Source organism: Zophobas morio, unplaced genomic scaffold (assembly GCF_036711695.1).
Source record: "Zophobas morio isolate AGI-343-1 ecotype UQ-CSIRO unplaced genomic scaffold, CSIRO_AGI_Zmor_V1 ptg000012l, whole genome shotgun sequence".
NCBI lineage: Eukaryota > Metazoa > Arthropoda > Insecta > Coleoptera > Tenebrionidae > Zophobas > Zophobas morio.
Genome location: NW_026972117.1, coordinates 7677601 through 7691146, shown reverse-complemented (window position 1 = coordinate 7691146; position 13546 = coordinate 7677601). Strand labels below are relative to the sequence as shown.

General features: G+C 31.5%; 1 protein-coding gene across 4 annotated transcripts in view; it reads left to right on the top strand.

The window, feature by feature from the left end:
- LOC135127722 (uncharacterized) overlaps positions 1 to 13546 on the top strand; it is a 90083-nt gene that overhangs the window by 65005 nt on the left and 11532 nt on the right. The window lies entirely within an intron of this gene.

Genomic DNA, 13546 nt, shown 5'->3' with positions numbered 1-13546 from the left:
ATAAACAGGCGACTGAAATAAGTAAAGGTGTTAAAATAAATAACAATGGCAAAGAGTGAATCTAACAATAAACAACACACAAGTCTGAATCTACTTTTATGTTTGGCTAAATTTTTAAACTTATGGGTGTTACTGTCGAACTTAAGGGAATACAACCCTATATAATTTAGTAACACTGTTATATGAATTAACACAGACATGTCTCGTCTACCTTGAAACAACGTGTTTGTCACTATGTTTATTACTTTTCATCACAGTAAAAACGTATTGATTATTACTAATAAAACACTCACCAAATGAAAAAAAAGCATACAAACATGTAAACATCCATTTGTATTTTTTTCCAAATTTACATGTTAATATTTAAAAGACAACACAATTTTAAATGAAATAATGTTACTATACAAAGCAACCTTCACTACTGTATTCCAAAAACTGCCACACTATAACCAATGCGGAGCCACAGGAAGATATAATCTGAAATTTTACTCAAGCAGTCGTGCATATTTTTACAAAACGTACCGAAAATGCTAAACCCATGTTAACATAGAAGAAGCCTCCACAAGAAATCATCAAATTATCGTGCAATGTCTCTAAATTAAAAGACTTGACCTGAATACAACACACGAAAAGTAAATTGTGATGCTGGAAGTTACAACTACGTACTCTCTCTTCTCGTCGAATTGAATGCACCTTACTTATATTATTTCTAGTTTCTTTAACCTAAAATTTGAAAGATTGACTCAGACATGTATCGACATTGCGAACGTACTTTCATTAAACACTTGCTTGGAATTACAACAAAACATATCATTTTCAAACCAGTATGCAATACAATGATAACTTCTAAAACAGAAATTAGCATAACGTGTTTAAAAAGTTTACAGTAAAGGAACAGGGCTCGTTCTAAGAATAACGTAAAGTATAACTGTATAAACGTCAACAACATCATCGAATATATTTTATTTACACTAGCAAACATGTGCACGAGTTTGTAGTATTCACTAATACTAGTTTTATATTCACGTTTAGAAATTTTTTTATTTATGTAATCGAAATATCCAAACAAAGTAAAATACGACATTAAAATCTGTCCTTCAGAAAATGTTACAACAAATATAAAAATGTGTGCAAATAAAGCCATCACGATATAAAGAAGGTAATTTGAACGAGGCATCGGGTGGTATTTGTGTGTCCTATCAATATTTATTGCTTGATCAAGTAGTAAACTTACAGTATACAGAAATAACAAAACTACTATTAAACCTGTTTCAATTCTATGGGCAAAGTTACAGCTTTGCTCTTTATATTGCCAGTTAATGATTTTATTTAAAGTTTCCCGTATAAGATTTTGGTGTCTTCTATTTGAGAATGTTATACTAAATCCTAAAAGTACCAGCATGTAGATGCAAACTAAGACACAAACATTTACAATAAACAAGCGACTGAAATAATTGAAGTTGGTCAAATAAATGACAATGCAAAAGAGTGTATTTAGCAAAAAACTGCACACAAAACTGAATTTAGTTTTACGTTTGGACACATTTTTAAATTTGTGGGTACTACGGTCGTACTGAAGGGGACACACTCCTATATAATTTAATACAACAGTTGAATAAATCAACCAAGACATGTTGAGACAACGTGTTGGTTAGTAGATGTGTTTATCAGTTATCTTCACTGTAGAAATGTATTGATTATTGTAACCAAATACATTTACCAAATGAAATAGGAAATGATGGATTTTGTCGGTAATGGTCCATATGTAATTGAAATATTATTCCACTGAACTTTACAACTACTAGAGAAAGCAGCTCTCATCACTATATTCCAAGAATTGCCACACTATAACCAATGCAGAGCCACAGGAAGATATGATCTGAAATTTTACTCAAGCAGTCGTGCATATTTTTACGAAACGTACCGAAAATGCTAAACCCATGTTGACGTAGAAAAAACCTCCACAAGAAATCTTCGGATTATCGTGTAACGTCTGTAAATTAAACGACTGAATCTAAATACAAAAGAAAGTAAACTATGAGACGATAAATTGACTAAATACGTACTCTCTCGTCTCGTCGAATCGAATACACGTTGGACAACTTATTTCTAGTTTCATTAACCTAAAATTCGAAAATATAACTGTATTGAAAAGGTGTCTATCTTATTAACGTACTTCCATTAAACACTTGCTTGGAATTACAACAAAACCCACCAGTTTCAGACCACAACCCAATAAAATTACTACTTCTAAAATTGAAGTTGCGAGGACGTGGTTAAAGAGTTTACAATAAAGTAACAGGATTCGTTCTACCAACAATATAAAGTAGAACTCTATATACGCCAGCAACATGATCGAGTATATTTCATTCACATTTTTGAACATGTGCAACAGTTTGTAGTATTCTTTAACCCCGGATTTACATTCATATTTAAAAACTGTATTTTTCATATAAGCAAAATATTGAAGCAGAGTAAAGTAAAACATTAAAAGTTGTCCTTCGGACAGTGTTAAAAGTATATTAAAAATGTGTGCGAATATGTTCATCGCGATATAAATAACGTAATCTAAACTAGATAACGAGCCGGCTGTGTGGTCACTACTACTATCTATTGCTTGATCAAGTAGTAGAGATACTAAATAAAAAAATAAAAATACTACCATCAGACATGTTTTAATTCTATAAACGAAATTAAAACTTTTGTCCCTGTATTTCCAGTTGATGATTTCATTCAACGTTTCTCTCATAAAATTTTGTCTCCTATTTAAAAATGTTACAGAAAATACTAAAAAGACTACCATGTATATGCAAACTAATACACAAACATTTACAATAAACAAACGACTGAAATAAGAAAACTTTGTAAAAAAAATAACAACGCAGAAGAGTGTATCTAACAATAAACAGCACACAAATCTGAATGTAGTTTGACGTTTGGATAAATTTTTAAACTTGTGGGTGTTACGGTCGTACTGAAGGGGACACACTCCTATATAATTTAATAAAACTGTTAAATAAATTAACCAAGACATGTCCGGTGTACGCTGCAACGATGTGTTTATCAATAGGAATGTTTATCAGTTTTCTTCATAGAAATATATTGATTGTTGTAACCAAATACATTTACAAAATGAACAAGGGGGGCGTCGAGTCTAATTATAAATTAATAATACAGCTACTACAGAAAGCAACTCTCATCAGTGTATTCCAAAAATTGCCACACAATAACAAGTGCGGAACCACAAGACGATATAACCTAAAAATTTGCTTAAGTAGTATTGGATAAAGTTTCTATAAAACGTACCGAAAATGCTAGACCCAGATTAACATAGAAGAAACCTCCACACGAAATCACCAGATTATCGTGTAACGATTCTAAATTGAATAACCGCACCTAAATGTAACCCAATAAAATAAAATTTTCACGACATAACATTGACGTACTTTCTGTTCTCGCCGCAGTGAATCCACATTACATATCCGATTTCTCGTTTCTTTCACCTAAAATTTGAAACTATACCTATGGAGAACATTTCTATATCGCTGACAAACCATCATTAAACATTTGCTTGGAATTACAATAAAACACACCAATTTCAAAGCGCCACCTAGCAAAGTAACGACTTCTAAAATAGACGTTCCCCAAAGATGGTTGAAAAGTTTACAATAAAGAGACAACGTGTGTCCTAGCGTTGTCACAAAGTAGAATTCTATGTACGCTAATAGCATTATAGAGTATATTTTATTTACGCTCGTGAACATTTGCAAAAGTTTTTGGTACTCTTTGATACGAATTTCACAACGACATTTAGATTTGTTTTTATTTATGTAACCAAAATATTGAAGCAGACTTAAATACAACAACAGAAGTTGCCCTTCAGATAGTGTTATAACAATAATAAAATAGTGTGCGAATAGAACAATCACGATTTGAACAATGTACTCTGAAGTTGACATCGAGTAGAATCTGTTTTTATGACCAGTATCGACCATTTGACTAAGCAGTAGAGCTACAGAATGCAGAGACAAAAGTGCAACTATCAAACCTTCTGTGATTTTATGTACGAAATTAGAACTTTCGTCTTTGTATCGCCAATTAATGATTCCATTTAATGTGTTCTTTATAAAATTTTGATGTCTTTGATTTAAAACTGTTATAGAAAATATTAGAAAGGTTATAGTGCATGCACAAACTACTAGAGAAGCATTTATGATAAACATACGACTGAAAGAAGCAGAGTTGCTAAAATAAACAACAATCCAAAATAGTGTGTCGAACAGTAAGGAACACACATATCTGAAGGTGGTTTTACGCGTAGATAAATTTTTAAACTTGTGCGTGTTCTTGTCGTACTTAAAAGAACACACTCCTGTATAATTTAATAGAACTGTTAAATGAATTAACACAGACATGACTGGTCATTTGACAGTGACAGTGTTTCGACTGTTATGACTAAATACAATTACCCAAAAAAAGCATTGCCACTTACTGTAATAATCTACATGTAATTATCTAGTGTGACAGACTTAATAGATTGTCTTTATCAGTCACTCCAATTTTAGACCATTATTTTGAATTAGATTTAAGAATCTATTCTACAGGAAGTTGATACAAGTGATACAATTTTAACTGGAAACGAGCTATAGTTCAAACAGATTATAGCAGCGAATTCAGTAAAAACCAAAATAATTAGTAGACTTTTTTATTTTAAAATTGCAATTACTACATAAAACAACTCCCACCTTATAAACAACGATCGCTTCAGAAACTGTAAACATAAAAAAAAATTGAAATATTTTCTTTGTACCGAAAACACCAGCTGAATATCCAGAAAAAGCCTCCAACAGAAATGATAAAAGAATTATTATTTCTTACTTTAGGTGGAAGTTACTGCAGTAAACATGTCTCATTACTGTGTTCCAAAAACTGCCACACAACAACTAAGGCTGAGGCACCAGAAGATATAATCTAAAACTATAGTCACGGCAGCCGTTGACACCTAATATTCGATAATTTACCGAAAATGCCAAATTCATATCAACGTAAACGGCACCGCCAGATAAAACCACCAATTTGTCGTGTAATGTTTCCAAACTAAATGACTTTACCTAGCACAAAATCGTGAAAATACAATAGTGGACCAGAAGTTAACACTTGCGTACCCTTTGCATTCTTCGGATGGAATCCGCCTTACATATCTTATTTCTGGTTTCTTTAACCTAAAATATATAATATGAAACTAGTAACACCGGTTCCAACCATCACAAACTTTCATTAAACATTTGCTTGGAATCGCCACCAAACACGCCAGTTTCAGACCACAACTCAGTAGAACAACGACTTCCAAAACCGAAGTTGCCAAAATTTGGTCGAAAAATTTGCAGTAAACTAATATGATTCGTCGTAGCATCAGTGCAAAGTAGTATTCAGTATATACAAAGAGTAATGTAGAATATATTTTATTTACGCTCTGGAAAATTCGTAATAGCTTGTAGTACTCTTTAATGGCAGTTTCGTACTGACGTTTGGACGAAAAATAATTTATAAAATCAAAATACTCGAACAGAGTAAAATACAAGAACAAAATCTGTCCTTCAGATAATGTTAAAACAACAACAAAACAATGTGCAAACAAAAGAATCGCGGTATGAAGAATCATTTTAGGGGTAGACATCGATGGGCTTGAACTAATAAAACTTATCGCTTCAGAAATTGTGAAAAGTGTGAAGTGTAGAGTCAAAAGCGCTCCTATTAAACGTTTTTTAATTTTACATACTGAGTTAGTGCTCTCATTTTTGTACTGCCACATTGTGATTGCATTTAATGTTTCCGTTATCAAATTTTGATGCCTTTTATTCAAGAATGTAACAGTAAATATTAGAAAAATTAGCATGTACGAGCAAATGAATTGACAAGCATTTAGAATAAACAGGCGACTTGTGCTTTTAAAGTTGACACAACATATAAAAATCGCGAACAAAATATTTAACAAAAAACACAACACAAATCGGGATGTAGTTTTACGTTTTGATAAATTTTTAAACTTCTTTGTGCTACTGTCGTACTGGCAGCTAGATATTCCTATATAATTTAAAGCAATTGCTAACTGAATTAACCAAGACATAATACAGTTATGTTGAAAGTACTGAATTGTCAATAATAAGTAAATTCACCATTTTTGTATACAGTAACTGTGTATTGATTGCTATAATTAATGAGTTAAATGAAAGTGAAAAAGTGAAAAAGAATGACTCGAAACAAATCGTAATGGTTTTTTTTTAATTTATGCTATATATTACCACAAAATACTCACGATATTTGTTTAACGTCGAAATCCTATTTCGATTATTATTTTGAATTAGCTTTTGTCTTAATTTTTAGTCTGAAGATTTGTTTATTTGATACAAATAAAACACATTCAACTGAAGTGACCACTTTTTCGTGCAGCATACGCAAAGCATGGGAATATAGGTATCTAAAAAATAGACAGATTTAAAAATATTGAGTATTTTATATTTTAGAATACTGAACAAAAAACCTAAAATCTCAAGTATTTTTACAGTGTTTAGATTGTAAATGTTAAAACGACAGTAAATTGCCATCGCTCGTCCAAATATACTGATAAATAGAACCCAACGGATAACGTAAACATTGTTGCAAAGATAGTATTCATGCTAGAAGTCAAAGTACTTAAAGTAGAATCTTGTTTAATAATAGTTATTGTAGAGCGAATGTTGTTCAAAAAGGACATTCAAGTATCCCAAAAATTTTTCTAAAGTTGACGTTTCACAAAAGAGGTTTATAATATTCTTTAATACTAAAAATTTGAGAAAAATATTGTGTATTTTTTTTATTTTAGGTTTCAATTTGAAATACTACAGAAAACAGCTCTCATTACTGTGCTCCAAAAACTGCCATACAATAATTAAAGAAGAACCACAAGAAGAAATTATCTAAAACTGTACTCACAATAGCCGTTGACACATATTATTCAAAATTTTACCGAAAATGCCAACCTCATATCAATGTAAAAGAAACCTCCAGACGAAATCACCAAATTGTCGTGTAACGTTTCCAGATTAAATAACTGCATCTAAAGACAAAATAGTAAACATATAATATGCTGGAACTTAGTAATTACGTACTCTCTGCATTCTTCGGACCGAATTTGCAGTACCTATCTTATTTCTGGTTTCCTTAACCTAAAATTTGAAAATATAAAACTAATAAAACTGTTTCTAATCTATACAAACTTTCATTAAACATTTGCTTGGAACTGCAACCAAACATGTCACTTTCAAACAAGTACCCATTAAAAGAACGATTTCCAAAACTGAATTTATCAGACGGTGGTCAAACAATTTGCAGTAAACTAATAAGCTTCGTCGTAGCATCAGTGCAAAGTAGAATGCTATGTACATAAAGAGTAATACAGAATATATCTTATTTATGTTCTTGAAAATTCGTAATAGCTTGTAGTACTGTTTAATCACAGTTTCGTATTGACATTTGGAAGAAAAACAATTTATAAAATCAAAATATTGTAACAGAGTAAAATACAAAAACAAAATCAGTCCTTCAGATAATGTTAAAACAACAACAAAAAAATGTGAAAATAAAACAATCACGGTATGAAGAATCAATTTTGTGGTAGATATCGGTAGGTTTGTGTTAACCACATTGATCGCTTCAGAAATTGTGAAAACTGTAAACTGGAGTGACAAAAGCGCCGCTATTAAACATCCTTTAATTTTATACACGTAGCTAGAGCTCTTTTCTTTGTATTGCCACATGATGATTCCATTTAGTGTTTCCTTTATCAAATTTTGATGCCTGTTATTCAAAAATGTCACAGTAAGTATTTGACAAACTAGCATAGATGTGCAAATTAATTGACAAACATTTACAATAAACAGGCGACTTATGCTTTTAAAGTTGACGAAACATATAAAAGTCACATACAATATATCCAACAAAATACAAAACACTAATCGGAATGTAGTTTTTTGTTTTGATAAATTTTTGAACTTATTTGTGTTACTGTCGTACTGGCAGGTAGACACCCCTAAATAATTTAACGCACTTGTTAACTGAATTAGCCAAGACATTCCACGGTTATGTTGAAACAACTTTGTTGTTAATAAGTAAATATATCATTCGTGTATAGTAACAGTATATCGATTGTAATTAGTATGAGTTAAATATAAGTGAAAAGGATTGGAAACTAGTCGTAATGGTTTTTTTTTTAATTTATTAGTTTGAATTATACATCTAAATGGTTTTTATTATTATATATTGCGACAAAAAAAAACCCACAAGGTATTTGGTCAACGTCGATAGTTTTTAGTATCAGATATTTGTACACTTGGCACAAGTGATTTTAACAACATTACGTAGACATCTCCGTTTTAATGTTATCATTATCTGGGGAGTCAAAGTAGGTTTGGAATTTTGGACTTCTGACACTACTCCTATTTTTCAAAACATCCTCCATCGGTGTAGTGCATGAACTGCCATACCACAACCAAGTAAGTACAATAAGCAGCAACTATCTAAAATCATCACTAGAAAAAATATTTTCAAACATTTACGTTTACCGAAAACACTAGCTGAATATTTATCAAAAAGCCTCCAACTGAAATGGCCACCTTTTCATGCAGCATATGCAAACCATGTGAATATAACTAAGATTAAACAGACTCAAAAAACAATTATTTTTTTTTTAAGAATCTCACCAGTTGTTTTCTATTCTTTTCTCCAAATTTAGTAAGAGAATTGCATAAACTTTTTCGCAGTTTCTCGATCTGCAAAATAGATTTACTAGGAAGCAAAATAAGTACTCCAGTTTTTAAAACACTAAACACAAGACCTATAATTTCGAATATTTTTGAAGTGTCTAGATTGTAAGTGTCAAACTGACAATAAACTGCCATCGCTCGTCCAAGCATACTAATAAAGTAGAACCCAACGGATAACGTAAACACTGTTGCAAAAATAGTGTTCACATTACGGGCCAAAGCACTTAAAGTAGAACATTGTCTAATAATCGTTACCGTACGAGTGTTTTCTAAAATAACATTTAAGTGACCCGCATATTTTTCCAAAATTGCATACGTGATTAGAAGTTTCACTTCTAATAAAACTTTAACCATGGCAAAAAAATTCAATACAACTACAAAACCACTGTTCTTCACTGATCTTTTTCGATAACCATAAAAAGAATGAAAGAACGTAGTACATAATATTAGTACAATTTCCAAAACAATTAAACTGAAAGTGAAAATTTCTGTTTTAGTTAATTTGTCACAAAAACCTTGCAAATCCAAGTGAAATTTGTTTAGTCTGTTTAACGTCTTCACCGTTAAATCTTCATATTTTTTGTTGGTTATGGTAACCACAAATATGAAGAAAATGGCGGTGTATATATAAACTAACGCACCCACATTTACAATGAACACTTTAGTTATGTACCGAAATTCTGTAAAATGACAAACGTATGAGAAAATGAAGAGATGTAGTAGCAAAATACACAGAAATTTTACGTTTCTCCACTTTATCGATTTTTCAAAAAGTTCTGTAGTGTAGTTGTATTTTAAGAAAGTTATCCCTAAATAACTGGATATAATTGTTAGGCGAATTAGAAGGAACAGAGTGCTTCTGGTTTGCTGCGACATGTTGGTTATAAAATATAGACTTTTCATTATATTATCACGTTTATTAAATTAATGGTATTGTTTTTATCGATTTGGCAAACTGTAGTTACTACAAAAAACAACTCTCATTGCTGTATTCTAGAAACTGCCACACAATAACCAATGCCGAACAACACGAAGATACAATCTGAAATTTTAATTACAAGGGTCGCGAACACAGATTTTTGGAAAATTTACCGAAAATGCTAACTTCATGTTAATGTGAAAGAAACCTCCAGGCGAAATCATTAAATTGTCGTGCAACCTTTCTACATTGAGCGACTGTATCTGAAAGAACACAAGAGAAATAAAATATTTTACTGAATTTAAAAAACCACCTACCCTCTGTTCTCGTCGAATTGAATCTACGTTGCCAATTTTTTTTCTAGTTTCTTTAACCTAAAATTCGAAAGTTAGATCCAAAAAGTAATCACCACCGTTAACAAACCTTCATTAAACATTTGCTTGGAATTACAACAAAACATAACAGTTTAAAACCATCACCCAGTAACAAAAATATTTCCAAAACCGAAGTTACTAGAGGATGGTCAAAAAATTTGCAATAAATCAATAGAAGGCGCTCTGATAGTGTTAAAAAGTAAAGCCCTATAGACGCTAGAAGCGTTACAGAAGATATGTTATTTACACTCATGAACATTTGCAATAACTTATAGTATTCTTTAATAGCGGTTTTATATTCACATTTGAAGACATTTTTATTTACATAACCAAAATATCTTAATAGGGTAAAGTAGAATATCAAAATTTGTCCCTCAGCTAACCCCATAATAACAGAAAAAAAAATGTGTAGACAACCCAGTCATTACATGGAGAACATACATTTCACCAAATATTGCGTAATACTTCTGATCATTAGCAATATCGATTGCTTCTCCTATTACCAAACACACTATATGCAGAAATACAAGTCCTACTATAAAATTTTCTGTAATTTTATCCACGACATTAACACATTTGTCTTTGTGTTGCCAGCTGATGATTTCGTTTAATGTTTGTTTTATCAAATTTTCGTGTTTTTTGTTTGAAATTGTTACAGAAAATATCAGAAAACATACCACGTATGTGCACATTAATAGATGAACATTTAAAATAAATAGACGACTTATGTGAGGAAATTTGATTAAATAAATGAAAATGCAATAGCATGTATCCAAAGAAAGGCACCACGCAAATCTGAGTGTACTTTTAAATTTGGAAACGTTTTTAAACTTGTTGGCATTACTGTTGTATTGTAGGTGAGATACCCCTAGATAATTTAATACAATTGTTAAGCGAATTAACCAAGACATCACTCATCATCATCAGTCATCACACTGAACCAACTTGTTTATTAGTAGGTGGATAAATACACCATTATTATAATTAAATACACTCACCAAAGAGAAAGAAAAAAAATCCAAAACTGATAGTAATCTAATTTTAATTATCTTGTTATGTCACAATTTCATTGAGTATGTTTTTGAATAGTTGATTTTACATCTCGCCTTAAAAATCTACAAGTTGACTGCATCACCTGGAAACCCTGAATTTTTTAAAGTTCGTAGTTTTGCAAAAATTGCACTACTAAAGTGGCATAAGTTGCAGATGCGGCAATCATCTAAAAATAAAATTTAAAAGTGTGTTAAACCTTAAAACAGTGAATTCACTGAAAAAATCAGCCTTCTGTCAATTATGAAAAAGCCACCAGCTGTTATTTCTAGTTTGTTGTGCATTAGTTGAAAACCATAATTATTCAGCTAAAACATTCGTTGTTTATACATTATATAAAAACAGTAACGATTTACCAATTTTCTTATTTTCTCGTTTCTAGTGTTTGATAATAAAGTATAAATGGCTCTCGAGAGATAATTTGCCTGAAAATAAGTTGTACAAAGTTATATAATTGGAAAACTTTGAACGACTCACTGCACAAGTGCAATCGTTGGAAATTATAATCATCCACCCTAATTTCAACGTATTGATACATATTCCGAAAATTTCAACATCCCCCAATAGATTCCTGTTATTAACAAAAACACTGCAATAAAGCGACATCACTCTGACTAGAAGAGTCACAAAATAGAACCCAATAAGCAGCAAAATAGTAAGAGAGAATGTTTTGTTGAACAATTTGGTCAGTTCTTGCAAAATATGGTGCTTCTGCATTATCACCTCAAGTTCTTTTTCGCATGAGTAACAACAAAACCGTTTGTTTAAATAATCGAAATACTTTGTTAGAGCTAGTTCTCCAAACAGAAACCTGCCTTCAGTTAACATTATAATCGCTGAAAAATAAAAAACAACACCGTGCGAAAATCCACTCACGAGTAAAATTTTCGCCGTCAGTTTTGGAGAATAATGAAGAAAAAAACTGTACAAAGGCATTAAAATCGAAAACATTATTTCCACCACAACGATAACTTCCGCCACACTTTCCTTCCAGTTTTTACGTTTTTGAAAATGTTCTAACCCGAAATGAAACTCATTCAGCCGGTTTAACAAAGCCACATTTTTTGATTTCTTTTACAGGCAAGGATTGTGATGGCATACAACTGGATTGCCACCCCCGATTCTAGAAAAAAATTCACATTCGAACTAAACTGGATTTCAAACGTAGGCAACAAAATTTTGAAGCACAATGTAACGATTAATAAACTCAAAATTAACTTAATCAAGCTAAATTTCTTATCTTTTTCAAACTTATGACTGTGTGCATCGTACTTAAGAGAAAATGTTAATAAAGCACTAGAGACTAAAGTGAGTTTGTTAAGATATTGTGTTGTCATTATCAGAAATGGCACTGAGTTGGGTGTTAATTCGACTCAAACAAAAGATTAATTAAACGAGTCAATAACTAATTTTCCAGGAATAAATTAGTTTTAACGTATAACTGACACGTGACACGTAATCGCAGAGGGACATTTTTTATAAAATTGTTATTGAAAGCTAAAAAAAATCCTATAAATATCTGAATAATTTTATAATTTGTAGTATTGTAAAAACTGCACAACCAAAATCGTGTAAGTGGTAGCTGCGGCAATTATCTGAAAACCCAGTTTTGAAACCCCTAATTATAAAAAAAAACAACATACGGAAAATACAAGCTTGCTATCGATCGCAAAAAAACCACCAGCTGTCAATTCCAATTTATCGTGGAGCAGCTGAATTCCATAAGTGTTGAGCTAAAATTTGCCTCTTATTTTGAAACTGACACTATTTTAGGTTCTTTACCAGTTTCCTTATTTTTTTATCGCGAACGTCCGGTAACAACCTGCAAATAATTGTCGGGAGCTGGTTGGCCTAAAACCAATATTACAGTAAAGTGCAGCAATGGTGACACTTACCTCAAAAGTACAGTCGTTCGAAATTGCGATAATCCAGGCAAGTTTAAATAAACTAAAAATTATAGCAACAAATTCCACTCCCGTCAAGACTTCTTTCTCGATGTAAAAACTGCAGTACAGGGACATGATTCGAATAAAAAGGGTCACAAAATAGTACCCGCTCAAAGCGAGAAGGTGCAAAGAAAACGTTTTATTAAACAATCGGGTTATTTCGTGCAAATTTTGCTGCTCCGTGATGTGGAAATGTATTTGTTTTTCGGAACATGTGCGAATTTTTTGATTCAGTGTTTTAAAAAATTTTGTTATGAGTAGCCCAGAGAAGAAAAATCTTGCTTCGGTTACAATTACGACCATGGTAAAATAAAAAGTACAAACGTATAAAAAAGTATGTGGCAAAACGTCTAAATTGATTTGAGGATATTCAATAAAAGAGCGATAAAACACTATGAAAAGACGAGACACAATTTCTATGAAAATCACAATTTTTGAGAAATTTTCTTTCCAAGA